This window comes from Phyllobates terribilis, unplaced genomic scaffold (assembly GCF_046119375.1).
Source record: "Phyllobates terribilis strain yellow unplaced genomic scaffold, ASM4611937v1 Scaffold_4__5_contigs__length_816908805, whole genome shotgun sequence".
Lineage (NCBI taxonomy): Eukaryota > Metazoa > Chordata > Amphibia > Anura > Dendrobatidae > Phyllobates > Phyllobates terribilis.
Genome location: NW_027362764.1, coordinates 8,083,985 through 8,106,946, shown reverse-complemented (window position 1 = coordinate 8,106,946; position 22,962 = coordinate 8,083,985). Strand labels below are relative to the sequence as shown.

General features: G+C 60.0%; 1 long non-coding RNA gene across 1 annotated transcript; it reads left to right on the top strand.

The window, feature by feature from the left end:
• Window positions 1–17,202: 17,202 nt before the first annotated feature.
• Window positions 17,203–20,543, top strand: LOC141264145 (uncharacterized). Its single transcript, XR_012319807.1, has 3 exons — window positions 17,203–17,399; window positions 20,013–20,046; window positions 20,297–20,543. It is a non-coding gene; the product is annotated as an uncharacterized lncRNA (long non-coding RNA).
• Window positions 20,544–22,962: the final 2,419 nt, after the last annotated feature.

The following is a 22,962-nucleotide window of genomic DNA, read 5'->3' as shown; positions in this document are numbered from 1 at the left end:
CAGCAGTGAGCCGTCTAGAGTGGAGATGCTGGGATATACCCACTCCGGTCCAGTCACCTCAGCAGTGAACCATCTAGAGTGGAGATGCTGGGATATATCCACTCCGGTCCAGTCACCTCAGCAGTGAACCGTCTAGAGTGGAGATGCTGGGATATATCCACTCCGGTCCAGTCACCTCAGCAGTGAGCCGTCTAGAGTGGGGATGCTGGGATATATCCACTCCGGTCCAGTCACCTCAGCAGTGAACCGTCTAGAGTGGAGATGCTGGGATATATCCACTCCGTTCAAGTCACCTCAGCAGTGAGCCGTCTAGAGTGGAGATGCTGGGATATTCCCACTCCGGTCCAGTCATCTCAGCAGTGAGCCGTCTAGAGTGGAGATGCTGGGATATATCCACTCCGGTCCAGTCATCTCAGCAGTGAGCCGTCTAGAGTGGAGATGCTGGGATATACCCACTCCGGTCCAGTCACCTCAGCAGTGAACCATCTAGAGTGGAGATGCTGGGATATATCCACTCCGGTCCAGTCACCTCAGCAGTGAGCCGTCTAGAGTGGAGATGCTGGGATATATCCACTCCGTTCCAGTCACCTCAGCAGTGAACCGTCTAGAGTGGAGATGCTGGGATATATCCACTCCGGTCCAGTCACCTCAGCAGTGAACCGTCTAGAGTGGAGATGCTGGGATATATCCACTCCGGTCCAGTCACCTCAGCAGTGAACCGTCTAGAGTGGAGATGCTGGGATATTCCCACTCCGGTCCAGTCACCTCAGCAGTGAGCCGACTAGAGTGGAGATGCTGGGATATTCCCACTCCGGTCCAGTCACCTCAGCAGTGAGCCGTCTAGAGTGGAGATGCTGGGATATACCCACTCCGGTCCAGTCACCTCAGCAGTGAACCATCTAGAGTGGAGATGCTGGGATATACCCACTCCGGTCCAGTCACCTCAGCAGTGAGCCGTCTAGAGTGGAGATGCTGGGATATACCCACTCCGTCCAGTCACCTCAGCAGTGAACCGACTAGAGTGGAGATGCTGGGATATATCCACTCCGGTCCAGTCACCTCAGCAGTGAGCCGTCTAGAGTGGAGATGCTGGGATATACCCACTCCGGTCCAGTCACCTCAGCAGTGAGCCGTCTAGAGTGGAGATGCTGGGATATTCCCACTCCGGTCCAGTCACCTCAGCAGTGAGCCGTCTAGAGTGGGGATGCTGGGATATTCCCACTCCGGTCCAGTCACCTCAGCAGTGAGCCGTCTAGAGTGGGGAAGGCTGGGATATTCCCACTCCGGTCCAGTCATCTCAGCAGTGAGCCGTCTAGAGTGGGGATGCTGGGATATTCCCACTCCGGTCCAGTCACCTCAGCAGTGAACCGTCTAGAGTGGAGATGCTGGGATATATCCACTCCGGTCCAGTCACCTCAGCAGTGAGCCGTCTAGAGAGGGGATGCTGGGATATATCCACTCCGGTCCAGTCACCTCAGCAGTGAACCGTCTAGAGTGGAGATGCTGGAATATATCCACTCCGGTCCAGTCACCTCAGCAGTCAACCGTCTAGAGTGGAGATGCTGGAATATATCCACTCCGGTCCAGTCACCTCAGCAGTGAGCCGTGTAGAGTGGAGATGCTGGAATATATCCACTCCGGTCCAGTCACCTCAGCAGTGAACCGTCTAGAGTGGAGATGCTGGGATATATCCACTCCGGTCCAGTCACCTCAGCAGTGAGCCGTGTAGAGTGGAGATGCTGGGATATACCCACTCCGTCCAGTCACCTCAGCAGTGAACCGTCTAGAGTGGAGATGCTGGGATATACCCACTCCGGTCCAGTCACCTCAGCAGTGAACCGTCTAGAGTGGAGCTGCTGGGATATATCCACTCCGGTCCAGTCACCTCAGCAGTGAGCCATCTAGAGTGGAGATGCTGGGATATACCCACTCCGTCCAGTCACCTCAGCAGTGAACCGTCTAGAGTGGAGATGCTGGGATATACCCACTCCGGTCCAGTCACCTCAGCAGTGAACCGTCTAGAGTGGAGCTGCTGGGATATATCCACTCCGGTCCAGTCACCTCAGCAGTGAACCGTCTAGAGTGGAGATGCTGGGATATATCCACTCCGGTCCAGTCACCTCAGCAGTGAGCCATCTAGAGTGGAGATGCTGGGATATATCCACTCCGGTCCAGTCACCTCAGCAGTGAGCCATCTAGAGTGGAGATGCTGGGATATTCCCACTCCGGTCCAGTCATCTCAGCAGTGAGCCGTCTAGAGTGGAGATGCTGGGATATACCCACTCCGGTCCAGTCACCTCAGCAGTGAACCATCTAGAGTGGAGATGCTGGGATATATCCACTCCGGTCCAGTCACCTCAGCAGTGAGCCGTCTAGAGTGGAGATGCTGGGATATATCCACTCCGGTCCAGTCACCTCAGCAGTGAACCGTCTAGAGTGGAGATGCTGGGATATATCCACTCCGGTCCAGTCACCTCAGCAGTGAACCGTCTAGAGTGGAGATGCTGGGATATATCCACTCCGGTCCAGTCACCTCAGCAGTGAACCGTCTAGAGTGGAGATGCTGGGATATTCCCACTTCGGTCCAGTCACCTCAGCAGTGAGCCGACTAGAGTGGAGATGCTGGGATATTCCCACTCCGGTCCAGTCACCTCAGCAGTGAGCCGTCTAGAGTGGAGATGCTGGGATATACCCACTCCGGTCCAGTCACCTCAGCAGTGAACCATCTAGAGTGGAGATACTGGGATATACCCACTCCGGTCCAGTCACCTCAGCAGTGAGCCGTCTAGAGTGGAGATGCTGGGATATACCCACTCCGTCCAGTCACCTCAGCAGTGAACCGACTAGAGTGGAGATGCTGGGATATATCCACTCCGGTCCAGTCACCTCAGCAGTGAGCCGTCTAGAGTGGAGATGCTGGGATATACCCACTCCGGTCCAGTCACCTCAGCAGTGAGCCGTCTAGAGTGGAGATGCTGGGATATTCCCACTCCGGTCCAGTCACCTCAGCAGTGAGCCGTCTAGAGTGGGGAAGGCTGGGATATTCCCACTCCGGTCCAGTCATCTCAGCAGTGAGCCGTCTAGAGTGGGGATGCTGGGATATTCCCACTCCGGTCCAGTCACCTCAGCAGTGAACCGTCTAGAGTGGAGATGCTGGGATATATCCACTCCGGTCCAGTCACCTCAGCAGTGAGCCGTCTAGAGTGGGGATGCTGGGATATATCCACTCCGGTCCAGTCACCTCAGCAGTGAGCCGTCTAGAGTGGGGATGCTGGGATATTCCCACTCCGGTCCAGTCACCTCAGCAGTGAACCGTCTAGAGTGGAGATGCTGGGATATATCCACTCCGGTCCAGTCACCTCAGCAGTGAGCCGTCTAGAGTGGAGATGCTGGGATATATCCACTCCGGTCCAGTCACCTCAGCAGTGAACCGTGTAGAGTGGAGCTGCTGGGATATATCCACTCCGGTCCAGTCACCTCAGCAGTGAGCCGTCTAGAGTGGAGATGCTGGGATATATCCACTCCGGTCCAGTCACCTCAGCAGTGAACCGTCTAGATTGGAGATGCTGGGATATATCCACTCCGGTCCAGTCACCTCAGCAGTGAACCGTCTAGAGTGGAGATGGTGGGATATATCCACTCCGGTCCAGTCACCTCAGCAGTGAACAGTCTAGAGTGTAGATGCTGGGATATATCCACTCCGGTCCAGTCACCTCAGCAGTGAGCCGTCTAGAGTGGAGTTGCTGGGATATATCCACTCCGGTCCAGTCACCTCAGCAGTGAACCGTCTAGAGTGGAGATGCTGGGATATACCCACTCCGGTCCAGTCACCTCAGCAGTGAGCCGTCTAGAGTGGAGTTGCTGGGATATATCCACTCCGGTCCAGTCACCTCAGCAGTGAACCGTCTAGAGTGGAGATGCTGGGATATATCCACTCCGGTCCAGTCACCTCAGCAGTGAACCGTCTAGAGTGGAGATGCTGGGATATATCCACTCCGGTCCAATCACCTCAGCAGTGAACCGTGTAGAGTGGAGATGCTGGGATATATCCACTCCGGTCCAGTCACCTCAGCAGTGAACCGTCTAGAGTGGAGATGCTGGGATATATCCACTCCGGTCCAGTCACCTCAGCAGTGAACCATCTAGAGTGGAGATGCTGGGATATATCCACTCCGATCCAGTCACCTCAGCAGTGAACCGTCTAGAGTGGAGATGCTGGGATATATCCACTCCGGTCCAGTCACCTCAGCAGTGAACCGTCTAGAGTGGAGATGCTGGGATATATCCACTCCGGTCCAGTCACCTCAGCAGTGAACCGTCTAGAGTGGAGCTGCTGGGATATATCCACTCCGGTCCAGTCACCTCAGCAGTGAACCGTGTAGAGTGGAGATGCTGGGATATATCCACTCCGATCCAGTCACCTCAGCAGTGAACCGTGTAGAGTGGAGGTGCTGGGATATATCCACTCCGATCCAGTCACCTCAGCAGTGAACCATCTAGAGTGGAGGTGCTGGGATATATCCACTCCGATCCAGTCACCTCAGCAGTGAACCATCTAGAGTGGAGATGCTGGGATATATCCACTCCGGTCCAGTCACCTCAGCAGTGAACCGTCTAGAGTGGAGATGCTGGGATATCATAGAATCATAGAATGGTAGAGTTGGAAGGGACCTCCTGGGTCATCTGGTCCAACCCCCTGCTCAAAGCAGGATTCACTAAATCATCTCAGACAGATGTCTGTCCAGCCTCTGTTTGAAGACGTCCATTGAAGGGGAACTCACCACCTCTCGTGGCCGCCTGTTCCACTCATTAATCACCCTAACTGTCAAAAAGTTTTTTCTAATATCTAATCTGTGTCTCCTCCCATTTAGTTTCATCCCATTGCTTCCAGTCTTTCCTTGTGCAAATGAGAATAAAGATGATCCTTCTACAATGTGACAGCCCTTGACATATTTGTAGACAGCTATTAAGTCTCCTCTCAGTCTTCTTTTTTGTAAGCTAAACATTCCCAAATCCTGTAACCGTTCCTCATAGGACATGGTTTGTAGACCAGTCACCATTCTGGTCGCTCTTCTCTGAACTTGCTCCAGTTTGTCTATGTCTTTTTTAAAATGTGGTGCCCAAAACTGTACACAGTATTCCAGATGAGGTCTGACCAAAGAGGAGTAAAGACCGATAATGACTTCACGTGATCTAGACTGTATGCTTCTGTTAATACATCCCAGAATTGTATTTGCCTTTTTTGCTGCTGCATCACACTGTTGACTCATGTTCAGTCTATGATCTATTAGTATACCTAAGTCTTTTTCACATGTACTGTTGCTTAGCTCTATTCCTCCCATTCTGTATATGCTTTTTTCATTTTTATTGCCCAGATGTAGTACTTTGCATTTTTCCCTGTTAAAAACCATTCTGTTAGTTGCTGCCCACTGCTCCAGTTTATTTAGGTCTTTTTGAATCCTCTCTCTCTCTTCTCTAGTATTAGCTATCCCTCCTAGCTTTGTGTCATCAGCAAATTTAATCAGTTTACCCTCAATTCCTTCATCTAAATCATTGATAAAGATGTTGAACAATAAAGGTCCCAGGACGGAGTGATATATCCACCTCGGTCCAGTCACCTCAGCAGTGAGCCGTCTAGAGTGGAGATGCTGGGATATATCCACTCCGGTCCAGTCACCTCAGCAGTGAACCGTGTAGAGTGGAGATGCTGGGATATATCCACTCCGGTCCAGTCACCTCAGCAGTGAACCGTCTAGAGTGGAGATGCTGGGATATATCCACTCCGGTCCAGTCACCTCAGCAGTGAACCGTGTAGAGTGGAGATGCTGGGATATATCCACTCCGGTCCAGTCACCTCAGCAGTGAACCGTGTAGAGTGGAGATGCTGGGATATATCCACTCTGGTCCAGTCACCTCAGCAGTGAACCGTCTAGAGTGGAGATGCTGGGATATATCCACTCCGGTCCAGTCACCTCAGCAGTGAACCGTCTAGAGTGGAGATGCTGGGATATATCCACTCCGGTCCAGTCACCTCAGCAGTGAACCGTCTAGAGTGTAGATGCTGGGATATATCCACTCCGGTTCAGTCAACTCAGCAGTGAACCGTCTAGAGTGGAGCTGCTGGGATATATCCACTCGGTCCAGTCACCTCAGCAGTGAACCGTCTAGAGTGGAGATGCTGGGATATATCCACTCCGGTCCAGTCAACTCAGCAGTGAACCGTCTAGAGTGGAGCTGCTGGGATATATCCACTCGGTCCAGTCACCTCAGCAGTGAACCGTCTAGAGTGGAGCTGCTGGGATATATCCACTCCGGTCCAGTCACCTCAGCAGTGAACCGTCTAGAGTGGAGATGCTGGGATATATCCACTCCGGTCCAGTCACCTCAGCAGTGAGCCGTCTAGAGTGGAGATGCTGGGATATATCCACTCCGGTCCAGTCACCTCAGCAGTGAACCGTCTAGAGTGGAGATGCTGGGATATATCCACTCCGGTCCAGTCAACTCAGCAGTGAACCGTCTAGAGTGGAGCTGCTGGGATATATCCACTCGGTCCAGTCACCTCAGCAGTGAACCGTCTAGAGTGGAGATGCTGGGATATATCCACTCCGGTCCAGTCACCTCAGCAGTGAGCCGTCTAGAGTGGAGATGCTGGGATATATCCACTCCGGTCCAGTCACCTCAGCAGTGAGCCGTCTAGAGTGGAGATGCTGGGATATATCCACTCCGGTCCAGTCACCTCAGCAGTGAGCCGTCTAGAGTGGAGCTGCTGGGATATATCCACTCCGGTCCAGTCACCTCAGCAGTGAACCGTCTAGAGTGGAGATGCTGGGATATATCCACTCCGATCCAGTCACCTCAGCAGTGAACCGTCTAGAGTGGAGATGCTGGGATATATCCACTCCGGTCCAGTCACCTCAGCAGTGAACCGTCTAGAGTGGAGCTGCTGGAATATACCCACTCCGGTCCAGTCACCTCAGCAGTGAACCGTCTAGAGTGGAGATGCTGGGATATATCCACTCCGGTCCAGTCACCTCAGCAGTGAACCGTGTAGAGTGGAGATGCTGGGATATATCCACTCCGGTCCAGTCACCTCAGCAGTGAACCGTCTAGAGTGGAGATGCTGGGATATACCCACTCCGGTCCAGTCACCTCAGCAGTGAACCGTCTAGAGTGGAGATGCTGGGATATATCCACTCCGGTCCAGTCACCTCAGCAGTGAACCGTCTAGAGTGGAGATGCTGGGATATATCCACTCCGGTCCAGTCACCTCAGCAGTGAACCGTGTACAGTGGAGATGCTGGGATATATCCACTCCGGTCCAGTCACCTCAGCAGTGAACCGTGTAGAGTGGAGATGCTGGGATATATCCACTCCGGTCCAGTCACCTCAGCAGTGAACCGTCTAGAGTGGAGATGCTGGGATATACCCACTCCGGTCCAGTCACCTCAGCAGTGAGCCGTCTAGAGTGGAGATGCTGGGATATATCCACTCCGGTCCAGTCACCTCAGCAGTGAACCGTCTAGAGTGGAGCTGCTGGGATATATCCACTCCGGTCCAGTCACCTCAGCAGTGAACCGTCTAGAGTGGAGATGCTGGGATATACCCACTCCGGTCCAGTCACCTCAGCAGTGAACCGTCTAGAGTGGAGCTGCTGGGATATACCCACTCCGGTCCAGTCACCTCAGCAGTGAGCCGTCTAGAGTGGAGATGCTGGGATATACCCACTCCGGTCCAGTCACCTCAGCAGTGAACCGTCTAGAGTGGAGCTGCTGGGATATATCCACTCCGGTCCAGTCACCTCAGCAGTGAATCGTCTAGAGTGGAGATGCTGGGATATACCCACTCCGATCCAGTCACCTCAGCAGTGAGCCGTCTAGAGTGGAGATGCTGGGATATACCCACTCCGGTCCAGTCACCTCAGCAGTGAGCCGTCTAGAGTGGAGATGCTGGGATATATCCACTCCGGTCCAGTCACCTCAGCAGTGAACCGTCTAGAGTGGAGATGCTGGGATATACCCACTCCGGTCCAGTCACCTCAGCAGTGAACCGTCTAGAGTGGAGCTGCTGGGATATATCCACTCCGGTCCAGTCACCTCAGCAGTGAACCGTCTAGAGTGGAGATGCTGGAATATACCCACTCCGGTCCAGTCACCTCAGCAGTGAGCCGTCTAGAGTGGAGATGCTGGGATATATCCACTCCGGTCCAGTCACCTCAGCAGTGAACCGTCTAGAGTGGAGATGTTGGGATACATCCACTCCGGTCCAGTCACCTCAGCAGTGAACCGTCTAGAGTGGAGATGCTGGGATATACCCACTCCAGTCCAGTCACCTCAGCAGTGAACCGTCTAGAGTGGAGATGCTGGGATATATCCACTCCGATCCAGTCACCTCAGCAGTGAACCGTCTAGAGTGGAGATGCTGGGATATATCCACTCCGGTCCAGTCATCTCAGCAGTGAACCGTCTAGAGTGGAGATGCTGGGATATATCCACTCCGGTCCAGTCACCTCAGCAGTGAACCGTCTAGAGTGGAGATGCTGGGATATACCCACTCCGGTCCAGTCACCTCAGCAGTGAACCGTCTAGAGTGGAGCTGCTGGGATATACCCACTCCGGTCCAGTCACCTCAGCAGTGAGCCGTCTAGAGTGGAGATGCTGGGATATATCCACTCCGGTCCAGTCACCTCAGCAGTGAACCGTCTAGAGTGGAGCTGCTGGGATATATCCACTCCGGTCCAGTCACCTCAGCAGTGAACCGTCTAGAGTGGAGATGCTGGAATATACCCACTCCGGTCCAGTCACCTCAGCAGTGAGCCGCCTAGAGTGGAGATGCTGGGATATATCCACTCCGGTCCAGTCACCTCAGCAGTGAACCGTGTAGAGTGGAGCTGCTGGGATATACCCACTCCGGTCCAGTCACCTCAGCAGTGAACCGTCTAGAGTGGAGATGCTGGGATATATCCACTCCGGTCCAGTCACCTCAGCAGTGAACCGTCTAGAGTGGAGATGCTGGGATATATCCACTCCGGTCCAGTCACCTCAGCAGTGAACCGTGTAGAGTGGAGATGCTGGGATATACCCACTCCGGTCCAGTCACCTCAGCAGTGAGCCGTCTAGAGTGGAGATGCTGGGATATACCCACTCCGGTCCAGTCACCTCAGCAGTGAACCATGTAGAGTGGAGATGCTGGGATATATCCACTCCGGTCCAGTCACCTCAGCAGTGAACAGTCTAGAGTGTAGATGCTGGGATATATCCACTCCGGTCCAGTCACCTCAGCAGTGAGCCGTCTAGAGTCGAGTTGCTGGGATATATCCACTCCGGTCCAGTCACCTCAGCAGTGAACCGTCTAGAGTGGAGATGCTGGGATATATCCACTCCGGTCCAATCACCTCAGCAGTGAACCGTGTAGAGTGGAGATGCTGGGATATATCCACTCCGGTCTAGTCACCTCAGGAGTGAACCGTCTAGAGTGGAGATGCTGGGATATATCCACTCCGGTCCAGTCACCTCAGCAGTGAACCATCTAGAGTGGAGATGCTGGGATATATCCACTCCGGTCCAGTCACCTCAGCAGTGAACCGTCTAGAGTGGAGATGCTGGGATATATCCACTCCGGTCCAGTCACCTCAGCAGTGAACCATCTAGAGTGGAGATGCTGGGATATATCCACTCCGGTCCAGTCACCTCAGCAGTGAACCGTGTAGAGTGGAGATGCTGGGATATATCCACTCCGGTCCAGTCACCTCAGCAGTGAACCATCTAGAGTGGAGATGCTGGGATATATCCACTCCGGTCCAGTCACCTCAGCAGTGAACCGTCTAGAGTGGAGCGTCTGGGATATATCCACTCCGGTCCAGTCACCTCAGCAGTGAACCGTCTAGAGTGGAGATGCTGGGATATATCCACTCCGGTCCAGTCACCTCAGCAGTGAGCCGTCTAGAGTGGAGATGCTGGGATATATCCACTCCGGTCCAGTCACCTCAGCAGTGAGCCGTCTAGAGTGGAGATGCTGGGATATATCCACTCCGGTCCAGTCACCTCAGCAGTGAACCGTGTAGAGTGGAGCTGCTGGGATATATCCACTCCGGTCCAGTTACCTCAGCAGTGAACCGTCTAGAGTGGAGATGCTGGGATATATCCACTCCGGTCCAGTCACCTCAGCAGTGAGCCGTCTAGAGTGGAGATGCTGGGATATATCCACTCCGGTCCAGTCATCTCAGCAGTGAGCCGTCTAGAGTGGAGATGCTGGGATATATCCACTCCGGTCCAGTCACCTCAGCAGTGAACCGTCTAGAGTGGAGCTGCTGGAATATACCCACTCCGGTCCAGTCACCTCAGCAGTGAACCGTCTAGAGTGGAGATGCTGGGATATATCCACTCCGGTCCAGTCACCTCAGCAGTGAACCGTCTAGAGTGGAGATGCTGGGATATACCCACTCCGGTCCAGTCACCTCAGCAGTGAGCCGTCTATAGAGTGGAGATGCTGGGATATATCCACTCCGGTCCAGTCACCTCAGCAGTGAACCGTCTAGAGTGGAGCTGCTGGGATATATCCACTCCGGTCCAGTCACCTCAGCAGTGAACCGTCTAGAGTGGAGATGCTGGGATATACCCACTCCGGTCCAGTCACCTCAGCAGTGAACCGTCTAGAGTGGAGCTGCTGGGATATACCCACTCCGGTCCAGTCATCTCAGCAGTGAGCCGTCTAGAGTGGAGATGCTGGGATATATCCACTCCGGTCCAGTCACCTCAGCAGTGAACCGTCTAGAGTGGAGATGCTGGAATATACCCACTCCGGTCCAGTCACCTCAGCAGTGAGCCGTCTAGAGTGGAGATGCTGGGATATATCCACTCCGGTCCAGTCACCTCAGCAGTGAACCGTCTAAAGTGGAGATGCTGGGATATATCCACTCCGGTCCAGTCACCTCAGCAGTGAACCGTCTAGAGTGGAGATATTGGGATATATCCACTCCGGTCCAGTCACCTCAGCAGTGAGCCGTCTAGAGTGGAGATGCTGGGATATATCCACTCCGGTCCAGTCACCTCAGCAGTGAACCGTCTAGAGTGGAGATGCTGGGATATATCCACTCCGGTCCAGTCACTTCAGCAGTGAACCGACTAGAGTGGAGATGCTGGGATATACCCACTCCGATCCAGTCACCTCAGCAGTGAGCCGTCTAGAGTGGAGATGCTGGGATATATCCTTTCCGGTCCAGTCACCTCAGCAGTGAACCGTCTAGAGTGGAGCTGCTGGGATATATCCACTCCGGTCCAGTCACCTCAGCAGTGAACCGTCTAGAGTGGAGATGCTGGGATATATCCACTCCGGTCCAGTCACCTCAGCAGTGAACCGTGTAGAGTGGAGATGCTGGGATATACCCACTCCGGTCCAGTCACCTCAGCAGTGAACCGTGTAGAGTGGAGATGCTGGGATATACCCACTCCGGTCCAGTCACCTCAGCAGCGAACCGTCTAGAGTGGAGATGCTGGGATATATCCACTCCGGTCCAGTCACCTCAGCAGTGAGCCGTCTAGAGTGGGGATGCTGGGATATACCCACTCCGGTCCAGTCACCTCAGCAGTGAACCGTGTAGAGTGGAGATGCTGGGATATACCCACTCCGGTCCAGTCACCTCAGCAGTGAACCGTCTAGAGTGGAGCTGCTGGGATATACCCACTCCGGTCCAGTCACCTCAGCAGTGAGCCGTCTAGAGTGGAGCTGCTGGGATATATCCACTCCGGTCCAGTCACCTCAGCAGTGAGCCGTCTAGAGTGGAGATGCTGGGATATATCCACTCCGGTCCAGTCCCCTCAGCAGTGAACCGTGTAGAGTGGAGATGCTGGAATATACCCACTCCGGTCCAGTCACCTCAGCAGTGAACCGTGTAGAGTGGAGATGCTGGGATATACCCACTCCGGTCCAGTCACCTCAGCAGTGAGCCGTCTAGAGTGGAGCTGCTGGGATATACCCACTCCGGTCCAGTCACCTCAGCAGTGAGCCGTCTAGAGTGGAGCTGCTGGGATATATCCACTCCGGTCCAGTCACCTCAGCAGTGAGCCGTCTAGAGTGGAGATGCTGGGATATATCCACTCCGGTCCAGTCCCCTCAGCAGTGAACCGTGTAGAGTGGAGATGCTGGAATATACCCACTCCGGTCCAGTCACCTCAGCAGTGAACCGTCTAGACTGGAGATGCTGGGATATATCTGTAGCACCCCGAGGACTCGGCTGCTACAGGGGTATTGCACCTCGATCCAGAGGTGTGGTATTCCACTCCCGGGTAAGGATGGAGTGTGGAACAGAGCTCAGATAGCTGCATGCACTACACTCACCCCATTTCCGGGGGACAGAACAACGGTACTCCCACTAGGAAGATGTGCAGGTACGACAGCGTCTGTCCCCGGCTGGAGTGGGGAGGGGGGAGGAATATCCCTGTAGTGTAGGAGCAGATAGGGGAGGTACTCTGGGTATAGGAAGGAGCCCATTGGGTGCTAGTCACCTGGGCTCGGGTGTCAGAGGGAGTATAAGAGGTGGGCACCATCTTTAGACAGAGTCTGTTCGGTGCAGAAAAGAGTTCAGCCAGAGAGGGCTGACAGGGAGCTGTGGCTCCGGCTGGGCCCAGCTCCAGGGCCAGGCCTGAAGCAGAGAGAAGGAGGCAGAAAGGCCCAGAGACGCAAGGAGAGAGGGAACCCTGAGATCCCACAGGAGAACGAAAAGGGTGAAGGGTTGGCAGAGAAGGGTACCGGATCCCAAACTGGTAGAGGCTAATCATCCTCAGCCAGGAACCGGAGGTCGTGGTCAAGCTTTGGCACGACCCTCACCACATCCACCAGGAAGGCACACCACGCATAGGGCCAGGGAAGCCAGGAAAGGTTTCACCACCAAGAGGCCCGAGGGAGCCGGACATAGGTGGGTCCCTGGTGAGAACGGCCAGTAGGAAGGAAGAGAGGGGAGCTCTGGACCACGCTCTGGAACTACCTGGGAGTTGGCCGAGTCCCTGACCTGGTGGACGCAGCATGACTCGGGTGGTCCTTACTGTGCACAAGCGACCGGGTAAAGAACAGTGAGTAAAGCTTTTGAAACTGCACTTCAAGCCTCCGTGTTTTGTGGTCACACCTGCACCTTCAGTACTGGGACACCCGCACCATCACTCCCCTCATCCAACTCACAATAGCTGCCCTGAGGCCATACCCCTCCCGTTGGGGGTTATACCATCCACGCTGCTCAATCCTACCACCGGCCTCAGCGGTCTGCCCTGCAGCGGCAGCTCCATAGCTGCATTCAACGGGTGGCGTAGTCGAACAATACAGTATCATCTGCCAAACACTGCCTCCTAGTTTGACACCCTGGGCACGGACCGGGTCACCGCCACGAGGACTACTACTCCTATTCAGATCCGGCTCCGGGTATCCCCTGAACATGGCCCAGGGGGTGCGTCAACTTTGGCGTAGTCGGCAGGATCTCGTGCCCGCAACTACCGGGTACTGCGTGCCTGAAGAAAAGTTTACATGTACCGTAAGAAGAAGTCTCCCGCCAATTCCAGAGGGTCCCCGCCATCGGACGCCATCTCGGGTCGTTTCCCGCCGTTTGCCCGCCATCTGCAGCCTTTTCCCGCCATCCGCAGAGTTTCCCGCCATTAGGAGACGATTCCCGCCATCTGAGACGATTTCCCGCCCTGGCAGAGCGGACGCCATTATGGGCGTGCCAGAGGGTGGCAAGAGACGACCTCCCATCGTGGGCCTGGTCCCAGAAGAGCGCCAAAAGCAAAGACCGCCCCCACCAGCAGAGACTGCAATGATAGAAATGTCCATCAGCGTGGGGGGACTGCCCCTGGAACTCACAATCACCAAGTTGCCCCGGGACCACCCTCAGTATGGGCGGATCAAGAACAAAAGAGAGAGGATGGGTGCAGCCTGGAGGAGTCTGGAGAGATCGCACCCGGAGATGGAGGGAGAGTCAGGCAGCACCGACCCCGTGGTCAGGAGCCTGTTGCAGGCTGCCACCCCAGAAGGCCTGGTGGAGATCCTGGCACAGCTCCCCAGAGAAAGGGAGCATGCACAGACCACGCTGGAGGCCTTGGCCCGGAGGACGGCCCGGGTGCAGCAAGAAGCACTGGCCGAGTGGAGCAGGGAGATGGCCCAACAGGCTGGAACCCGCCAGCAGAGGACGCCACCCGCAACGAGGAGCATGCCTGCCCCTGAAGATGGTGCAGGAGGGACGAAGGCCGGAGACGACGCCGCGGAGGGAGCCACAGAGATGGAAGCAGGTAAAGGGGACGTCACCACCCCGTGCCCCGTGGCCGTAAGCCTGTCCCAGCTCCCCGTCGCAGAGCCTGAAGTTCTACTCACCGCGCCCGTTGCTGCACCGCCACTGCTCCCAGCTAGGCCTCAAGCGGCAGGAACCGCAGCCACGCCCCCTTCCGCGCCACGCTCCTTGACTCTGAGTGCGGCGAAGCAGGAGATACCACCGGCCAGGTCGCAGGGCCGAGTACCCCCGGGCGCCGCCGGCTCTAAAGTGCCCTTCACCTTCAGAGTGCCACCGGCCTGGTCGCAAGGCCTGGTGAATCCGGGCGCCAATGCCCCCACCGCGCCCTCGACCTCCACAGTGCTGCCCCTGGGTGAAGATCTGTTTGCGCAGCATACCTGCCCGGATGGGCAGCCCTTTGTGTGGCCCCCGGAGTACATTAACCCCCGACTCCGGAGGGAACGGCCCCTGTGTGAGCCCCTGATCCCGGCTCCGGCGCCCGCCAAAATCGTTCCGCTCCCGTTGGAGGAGGCTCAGTTCGCATGGGACCCCACCGGTGAAAATCTCATGGGGTTCACCCAGGAGACCCGGGCGGCCGCAGCCCAGCGTGCGGAGTGCTGCCGACAACAACTGGAGGTCTTCAACAGAGAACGGCGAGAGAGGCGGGTCCGCGAGGAGCGGCTGCAAGTTCAAAGCGCGGAGCAGAAACGCCGGACCGAAACCCCCGTGCGGCCCACGGTCCCCGCGCCACCGGGACCGTAATAAAGTTTCAACTGGAGCACGGTTGGGGCTTCATCCGGGATCACAGAACCCCCGGCGACGTCTTTGTCACCCGCAGGGATGTCGAGAGCCATCTGCCGGAGGGACACCGCGAACGTGACCTTTACCCGGGTGACGAGGTCACCTTCACCCGGCATCAGTGCGCCAAAGGACCGTACGCCCTTCACGTGCACCGGTTGACGGAGGAAGAGCTGCGGTATGAGGGAGATCAAGAGGACCCGGATGGGTTTGAAGACTACCCTCAGGAAGGAGCAGGAGGGCATCATCACCAATAAGAGGTGAACAGGACTGTACAAAGTTACCCGTCGGGGTATGAGAACTGTTGTGAATTAAGAGTATGGTCCCCGTTGGGACTAGTGAACTGTTACCTGTGTGTCCCTATCCCTAACCAGGCTGAGGACTGTGAGCAGCCATTCCCCTATTCCCCACTAGCCGAGGACTGGGAGCGGCCAAATCCCTGTAAATAGTTGCGCTTCCTAAAGCGCCCCCTACTGGTTTTAAAAGGAACTGCTTTTAGAGACGGTTGCACTTTACCTGGTCACAAGTTGCACCGTGGCCAGAGATCAAGAATATATTTTGAAAATGTTTTATACCTGTACGTTTAAGAGTACCTCCCATAAAGGGATGAGTTTTCAGTTAATGTTTTATATATGAGTGCACTTTAAAAATTTGTATGTTTTATATTGTTTTATTCTATTCCAGCCCGAGGACGTGCTGTGATTTACCAGGGGGGAATGTAGCACCCCGAGGACTCGGCTGCTACAGGGGTATTGCACCTCGATCCAGAGGTGTGGTATTCCACTCCCGGGTAAGGATGGAGTGTGGAACAGAGCTCAGATAGCTGCATGCACTACACTCACCCCATTTCCGGGGGACAGAACAACGGTACTCCCACTAGGAAGATGTGCAGGTACGACAGCGTCTGTCCCCGGCTGGAGTGGGGAGGGGGGAGGAATATCCCTGTAGTGTAGGAGCAGATAGGGGAGGTACTCTGGGTATAGGAAGGAGCCCATTGGGTGCTAGTCACCTGGGCTCGGGTGTCAGAGGGAGTATAAGAGGTGGGCACCATCTTTAGACAGAGTCTGTTCGGTGCAGAAAAGAGTTCAGCCAGAGAGGGCTGACAGGGAGCTGTGGCTCCGGCTGGGCCCAGCTCCAGGGCCAGGCCTGAAGCAGAGAGAAGGAGGCAGAAAGGCCCAGAGACGCAAGGAGAGAGGGAACCCTGAGATCCCACAGGAGAACGAAAAGGGTGAAGGGTTGGCAGAGAAGGGTACCGGATCCCAAACTGGTAGAGGCTAATCATCCTCAGCCAGGAACCGGAGGTCGTGGTCAAGCTTTGGCACGACCCTCACCACATCCACCAGGAAGGCACACTACGCATAGGGCCAGGGAAGCCAGGAAAGGTTTCACCACCAAGAGGCCCGAGGGAGCCGGACATAGGTGGGTCCCTGGTGAGAACGGCCAGTAGGAAGGAAGAGAGGGGAGCTCTGGACCACGCTCTGGAACTACCTGGGAGTTGGCCGAGTCCCTGACCTGGTGGACGCAGCATGACTCGGGTGGTCCTTACTGTGCACAAGCGACCGGGTAAAGAACAGTGAGTAAAGCTTTTGAAACTGCACTTCAAGCCTCCGTGTTTTGTGGTCACACCTGCACCTTCAGTACTGGGACACCCGCACCATCACTCCCCTCATCCAACTCACAATAGCTGCCCTGAGGCCATACCCCTCCCGTTGGGGGTTATACCATCCACGCTGCTCAATCGTACCACCGGCCTCAGCGGTCTGCCCTGCAGCGGCAGCTCCATAGCTGCATTCAACGGGTGGCGTAGTCGAACAATACAGTATCATCTGCCAAACACTGCCTCCTAGTTTGACACCCTGGGCACAGACCGGGTCACCGCCACGAGGACTACTACTCCCAACAGGCCCGGCTCCGGGTATCCCCTGAACATGGCCCAGGGGGTGCGTCATATCCACTCCGGTCCAGTCACCTCAGCAGTGAACCGTGTAGACGGGAGATGAGTTTTTGAGGAGCACAGACAACTCCAAACCAGACGCATCCGTTATCATACTGAAAGAACGAACAAGCGTCCTGTGACGTCACGGCTACGGGAGCGTCATTATTATTGGGGGTGGGGTTAACAGTATAACCACCGCCTCCCGCCTCTGGAACACGTCATGTGACCGCTGAGGAGCACGTGATCTCTGTCGTCCTTCTAGCTCTTCTATTTCCTCTCTATGGGTTTTTTCGGCTTAAGTGGCACGAAACTGCAGGGGGCGGGACCGAGATCATGTGACCCTGTGCTCCGTGGTATCTATAAATACAGCCGAGCCCGGAGCTGTGGAGACCAGGACCGAGCAGAGCCTGGAGACCGGGGGTGAGGAGGGAGCGGAGCCGGGAGACCGGGGGGCGAGGAGGGAGCGGAGCCGGGAGACCGGGGGCGAGGAGGGAGCGGAGCCGGGAGACCGGGGGGCGAGGAGGGAGCGGAGCCGGGGGCGAGGAGGGAGCGGAGCCGGGAGACTGGGGGGCGAGGAGGCAGCAGAGCCGGGAGACCGGGGGTGAGGAGGGAGCAGAGCCGGGGGTGAGGAGGGAGCAGAGCCGGGGGTGAGGAGGGAGCGGAGCCGGGAGACCGGGGGCGAGGAGGAAGCGGAGCCGGGGGGCGAGGAGGGAGCGGAGCCGGGAGACCGGGGGTGAGGAGGGAGCAGAGCCGGGGGTGAGGAGGGAGCAGAGCCGGGGGTGAGGAGGGAGCAGAGCCAGGGGTGAGGAGGGAGCGGAGCCGGGAGACCGGGGGCGAGGAGGAAGCGGAGCCGGGGGGCGAGGAGGGAGCGGAGCCGGGAGACCGGGGGTGAGGAGGGAGCGGAGCCGGGAGACCGGGGGTGAGGAGGGAGCGGAGCCGGGAGACCGGGGGGCGAGGAGGGAGCGGAGCCGGGGGGCGAGGAGGGAGCGGAGCCGGGAGACTGGGGGGCGAGGAGGGAGCAGAGCCGGGAGACCGGGGGTGAGGAGGGAGCAGAGCCGGGGGTGAGGAGGGAGCAGAGCCGGGGGTGAGGAGGGAGCAGAGCCGGGGGTGAGGAGGGAGCAGAGCCGGGGGTGAGGAGGGAGCGGAGCCGGGAGACCGGGGGCGAGGAGGAAGCGGAGCCGGGGGGCGAGGAGGGAGCGGAGCCGGGAGACCGGGGGTGAGGAGGGAGCAGAGCCGGGGGTGAGGAGGGAGCAGAGCCGGGGGTGAGGAGGGAGCAGAGCCGGGGGTGAGGAGGGAGCGGAGCCGGGAGACCGGGGGCGAGGAGGAAGCGGAGCCGGGGGGCGAGGAGGGAGCGGAGCCGGGAGACCGGGGGTGAGGAGGGAGCGGAGCCGGGAGACCGGGGGTGAGGAGGGAGCGGAGCCGGGAGACCGGGGGGCGAGGAGGGAGCGGAGCCGGGGGGCGAGGAGGGAGCGGAGCCGGGGGGCGAGGAGGGAGCGGAGCCGGGGGTGAGGAGGGAGCGGAGCCGGGGGGGTGAGGAGGGAGCAGAGCCGGGAGACCGGGGGGTGAGGAGGGAGCAGAGCCGGGAGACCGGGGGGCGAGGAGGGAGCGGAGCCGGGAGACCGGGGGGCGAGGAGGGAGCGGAGCCGGGAGACCGGGGGTGAGGAGGGAGCGGAGCCGGGAGACCGGGGGTGAGGAGGGAGCAGAGCCGGGGGTGAGGAGGGAGCAGAGCCGGGGGTGAGGAGGGAGCGGAGCCGGGGGGCGAGGAGGGAGCGGAGCCGGGAGACGGGGGGCGAGGAGGGAGCGGAGACGGGGGGCGAGGAGGGAGCGGAGCCGGGGGGGCGAGGAGGGAGCAGAGCCGGGAGACGGGGGGCGAGGAGGGAGCGGAGCCGGGGGGGCGAGGAGGGAGCAGAGCCGGGAGACGGGGGGCGAGGAGGGAGCGGAGCCGGGGGGGCGAGGAGGGAGCGGAGCCGGGGGTGAGGAGGGAGCGGAGCCGGGAGACCGGGGGCGAGGAGGGAGCGGAGCCGGGAGACCGGGGGCGAGGAGGGAGCGGAGCCGGGAGACCGGGGGGCGAGGAGGGAGCGGAGCCGGGAGACCGGGGGGCGAGGAGGGAGCAGAGCCGGGAGACCGGGGGGCGAGGAGGGAGCAGAGCCGGGAGACCGGGGGGCGAGGAGGGAGCAGAGCCGGGAGACCGGGGGGCGAGGAGGGAGCAGAGCCGGGAGACCGGGGGTGAGGAGGGAGCAGAGCCGGGAGACCGGGGGGCGAGGAGGGATGGGAGACCGGGGGGCGAGGAGGGAGCGGAGAGACCGGGGGTGAGGAGGGAGCAGAGACCGGGGGTGAGGAGGGAGCGAAGCCGAGAGACCGGGGGTGAGGAGCGAGCGGAGCCGAGAGTGAGGAGGGAGCGGAGGCCGGAGCAGAGCCGGGTGAGGAGCGAGCGGAGCCGAGAGACTGGGGGTGAGGAGGGAGCGGAGTCGGGAGACCGGGGGGGCGAGGAGGGAGCAGAGCCGGGAGACCGGGGGCGAGGAGGGAGCGGAGCCGGGAGACCGGGGGGCGAGGAGGGAGCGGAGCCGGGAGACCGGGGGGCTAGGAGGGATGGGAGACCGGGGGCGAGGAGGGAGCGGAGAGACCGGGGTCGAGGAGGGAGCGGAGAGACCGGGGTCGAGGAGGGAGCGGAGAGACCGGGGGCGAGGAGGGAGCGGAGAGACCGGGGGTGAGGAGGGAGCAGAGACCGGGGGTGAGGAGGGAGCGAAGCCGAGATTTCGGGGGTGAGGAGCGAGCGGAGCCGAGAGTGAGGAGGGAGCGGAGGCTGGAGCAGAGCCGGGTGAGGAGCGAGCGGAGCCGAGAGACTGGGGGTGAGGAGGGAGCGGAGCCGGGAGAGGAGGCCGGAGGTGAGGGTATGAGTTGGGGATGGACTGCTTCCCCCCCCCCAATCCTACCCATTCACCCTTCATACATGTGTGCACTGTGCAGGTCATGCTGGTCCGGTGGAGGTTGTAGTCCGCGGGTTGTTTGACAGTGCTCATGTCTGTCTTGCAGGCGGTGATGTCGCTCCTCTTTTCCTGGGTCACAGGTAATGTCGCCTTCCAATGATCTGCTGCATCGATCCCGTGGCTCTGGCCCACCCCCTCCCCCGTGGCTCTGGCCTCTTCCCCTCCCCCCCCCCCCCCCTTTTCCGTGGCTCTGGCCCCTTCTCTCCCCCTTCTCTCTCTCCCCCCCCCCCCCCCCGTGGCTCTGGCCCCCTTCCCCGTGGCTCTGGCCCCTCCCCCCCCCCATCCCCGCGGCTCGGGCCCCTTTACTCCATGTCCCTCTATTCTCCGCAGGATGGGTTCCAGACTTCCGCCGCTCCTGTTGGGGCTCCTGCGCCCAGCGCTCCCCCTCATCCTGGGCCTGTCCATAGGCTGCAGCCTGAGCCTCCTGCGTGTCTCCTGGATCCAGGACGAGGAGCCCCCGTGTGTGGACAATTTGCTCAACATCCGCGGACTACAGCCCGAGCCGCAAGACGCCCAGGACCTGAGACCCAGGATTGTCCCCTATAGTCACAAGCCGCACGCTGCACACAGGAAGGTGCTGAGGTGGGTGCGGGGCGACCGGGCGCCATCACTGCGCTCTGACAGGGGAGGGGGGCGACCGGGCGCCATCACTGCCCTCTGACAGTGGTGGGTGGGGGGACGACCGGGCGCCATCACTGCCCTCTGACAGTGGTGGTGGGGGGGGCGACCGGGCGCCATCACTGCCCTCTGACAGTGGTGGTGGGGGGGGCGACCGGGCGCCATCACTGCGCTCTGACGGGGGGAGCGTGGCGACCAGGCGACATCACTGCGCTCTGACGAGGGGGGGGCGGGGCGACCGGGCGCCATCACTGCGCTCTGACGGTGGGGGGCGAGGCGCCATCACTGCCGTCTGACGGTGGGGGGGGCGACCGGGCGCCATCACTGCCGTCTGACGGTGGGGGGGGGCGACCGGGCGCCATCACTGCCGTCTGACGGTGGAGGGGGGCGGGGCGCCATCACTGCGCTTTGACAGTGCGGGGTCGGGGCGACCGGGCCCCATCACTGCGCTCTGACAGTGGGGGGGGGGCGGGGCGACATCACTGCGCTCTGACGGTGGGGGTCGGGGCGACCGGGCGCCATCACTGTGCTCTGACGGTGGGGTGCGGGGCGCCATCACTGCGCTCTGACGGTGGGGGTCGGGGCGACCGGGCGCCATCACTGTGCTCTGACGGTGGGGTGCGGGGCGCCATCACTGCTCTCTGACAGTGGGGGGTTGGGGCGACCGGGCACCATCACTGCACTCTGACGGGGGGAGGGGGGGAGACCGGGCCCCATCACTGCGCTCTGACAGTGTGTGGGGGGGGGGGGGGCGGGGCGACATCACTGCGCTCTGACGGTGGGGGTCGGGGCGACCGGGCGCCATCACTGTGCTCTGACGGTGGGGTGCGGGGCGCCATCACTGCTCTCTGACAGTGGGGGGTTGGGGCGACCGGGCACCATCACTGCACTCTGACGGGGGGAGGGGGGGAGACCGGGCGCCATCACTGCGCTCTGACGGGGGGGAGGGGGGGCGACCGGGCGCCATCACTGCCCTCTGACAGGGGGGGGGGCGACCAGGCGCCATCACTGCGCTCTGACAGTGGGGGAGGGCGACCGGGCGCCATCACTGTGCTCTGGAGGGGGGGGCGGGGCGACCGGGCGCCATCACTGCGCTCTGACGGGGGAGGGGGGCGGGGCGACCGGGCGCCATCACTGATCTCTGACGGTGGGGGGGGGCGACCGGGCGCCATCACTGCGCTCTGACGGGGGGGGCGGGGTGACCGGTCGCCATCACTGCGCTCTGACGGGGGGCGACCGGTCGCCATCACTGCGCTCTGACGGTGGGGGGGTGGGACGACCGGTCGCCATCACTGCGCTCTGACGAGGGGGAGGGGGGGTGACCGGGCGCCATCACTGCCCTCTGACGGGGGGGCGACCGGGCGCCATCACTGCCCTCTGACAGTGGTGGGGGGGGGGCGACCGGGCGCCATCACTGCCCTCTGACAGTGGTGGGGGGGGGGGGCGACCGGGCGCCATCACTGCGCTCTGACGGGGGAGTGGGGGAGGGCGACCGGGCGCCATCACTGCGCTCTGACGGTGGGTGGGGGGCGGGGCGCCATCACTGCGCTCTGACGGTGGGGGGGGGCGACCGGGCTCCATCACTGCCGTCTGACGGTGGGGGGGGTGACCGGGCGCCATCACTGCGCTGTGGGGGGGGGGGGCGACATCACTGCGCTCTGACGGTGGTGGGGGGGGCTACCGGGCGCCATCACTGTGCTCTGACGGTGGGGGGCGGGGCGCCATCACTGCGCTCTGACGGTGGGGGGAGGCGGGGCGACCGGGCGCCATCACTGCGCTCTGACGGGGGGGGACGACCGGGCGCCATCACTGCGCTCTGACGGGTTAGCGAGGCGCCATCACTGCGCTCTGACGGGGGGGTCGAGGCGCCATCACTGCGCTCTGACGGTGGGGGGGCGCCATCACTGCGCTCTGACGGTGGGGGAGGCGGGGCGACTGGGTGCCATCACTGCGGTCTGGGGGGGGCGGGGGCGACATCACTGCGCTCTGACGGTGGGGGCGACCGGGTGCCATCACTGCGCTCTGACTGGGGGGGACCGGGCGACATCACTGCGGTCTGACGGGGGGGGGACCGGGCTCCATCACTGCGGTCTGACAGGGGGGGGGCGAGGCGCCATCACTGCGGTCTGACGGGGGGGGGGGCGAGGCGCCATCACTGCGCTCTGACGGGGGGGGGCGAGGCGCCATCACTGCGCTCTGACGGGGGGGGCGAGGCGCCATCACTGCGCTCTGACGGGGGGGGGGCGAGGCGCCATCACTGCGCTCTGACTGGGGGGGCGAGGCGCCATCACTGCGCTCTGACGGGGGGGGGGCGAGGCGCCATCACTGCGCTCTGACGGGGGGGCGAGGCGCCATCACTGCACTCTGACGGGGGGGGG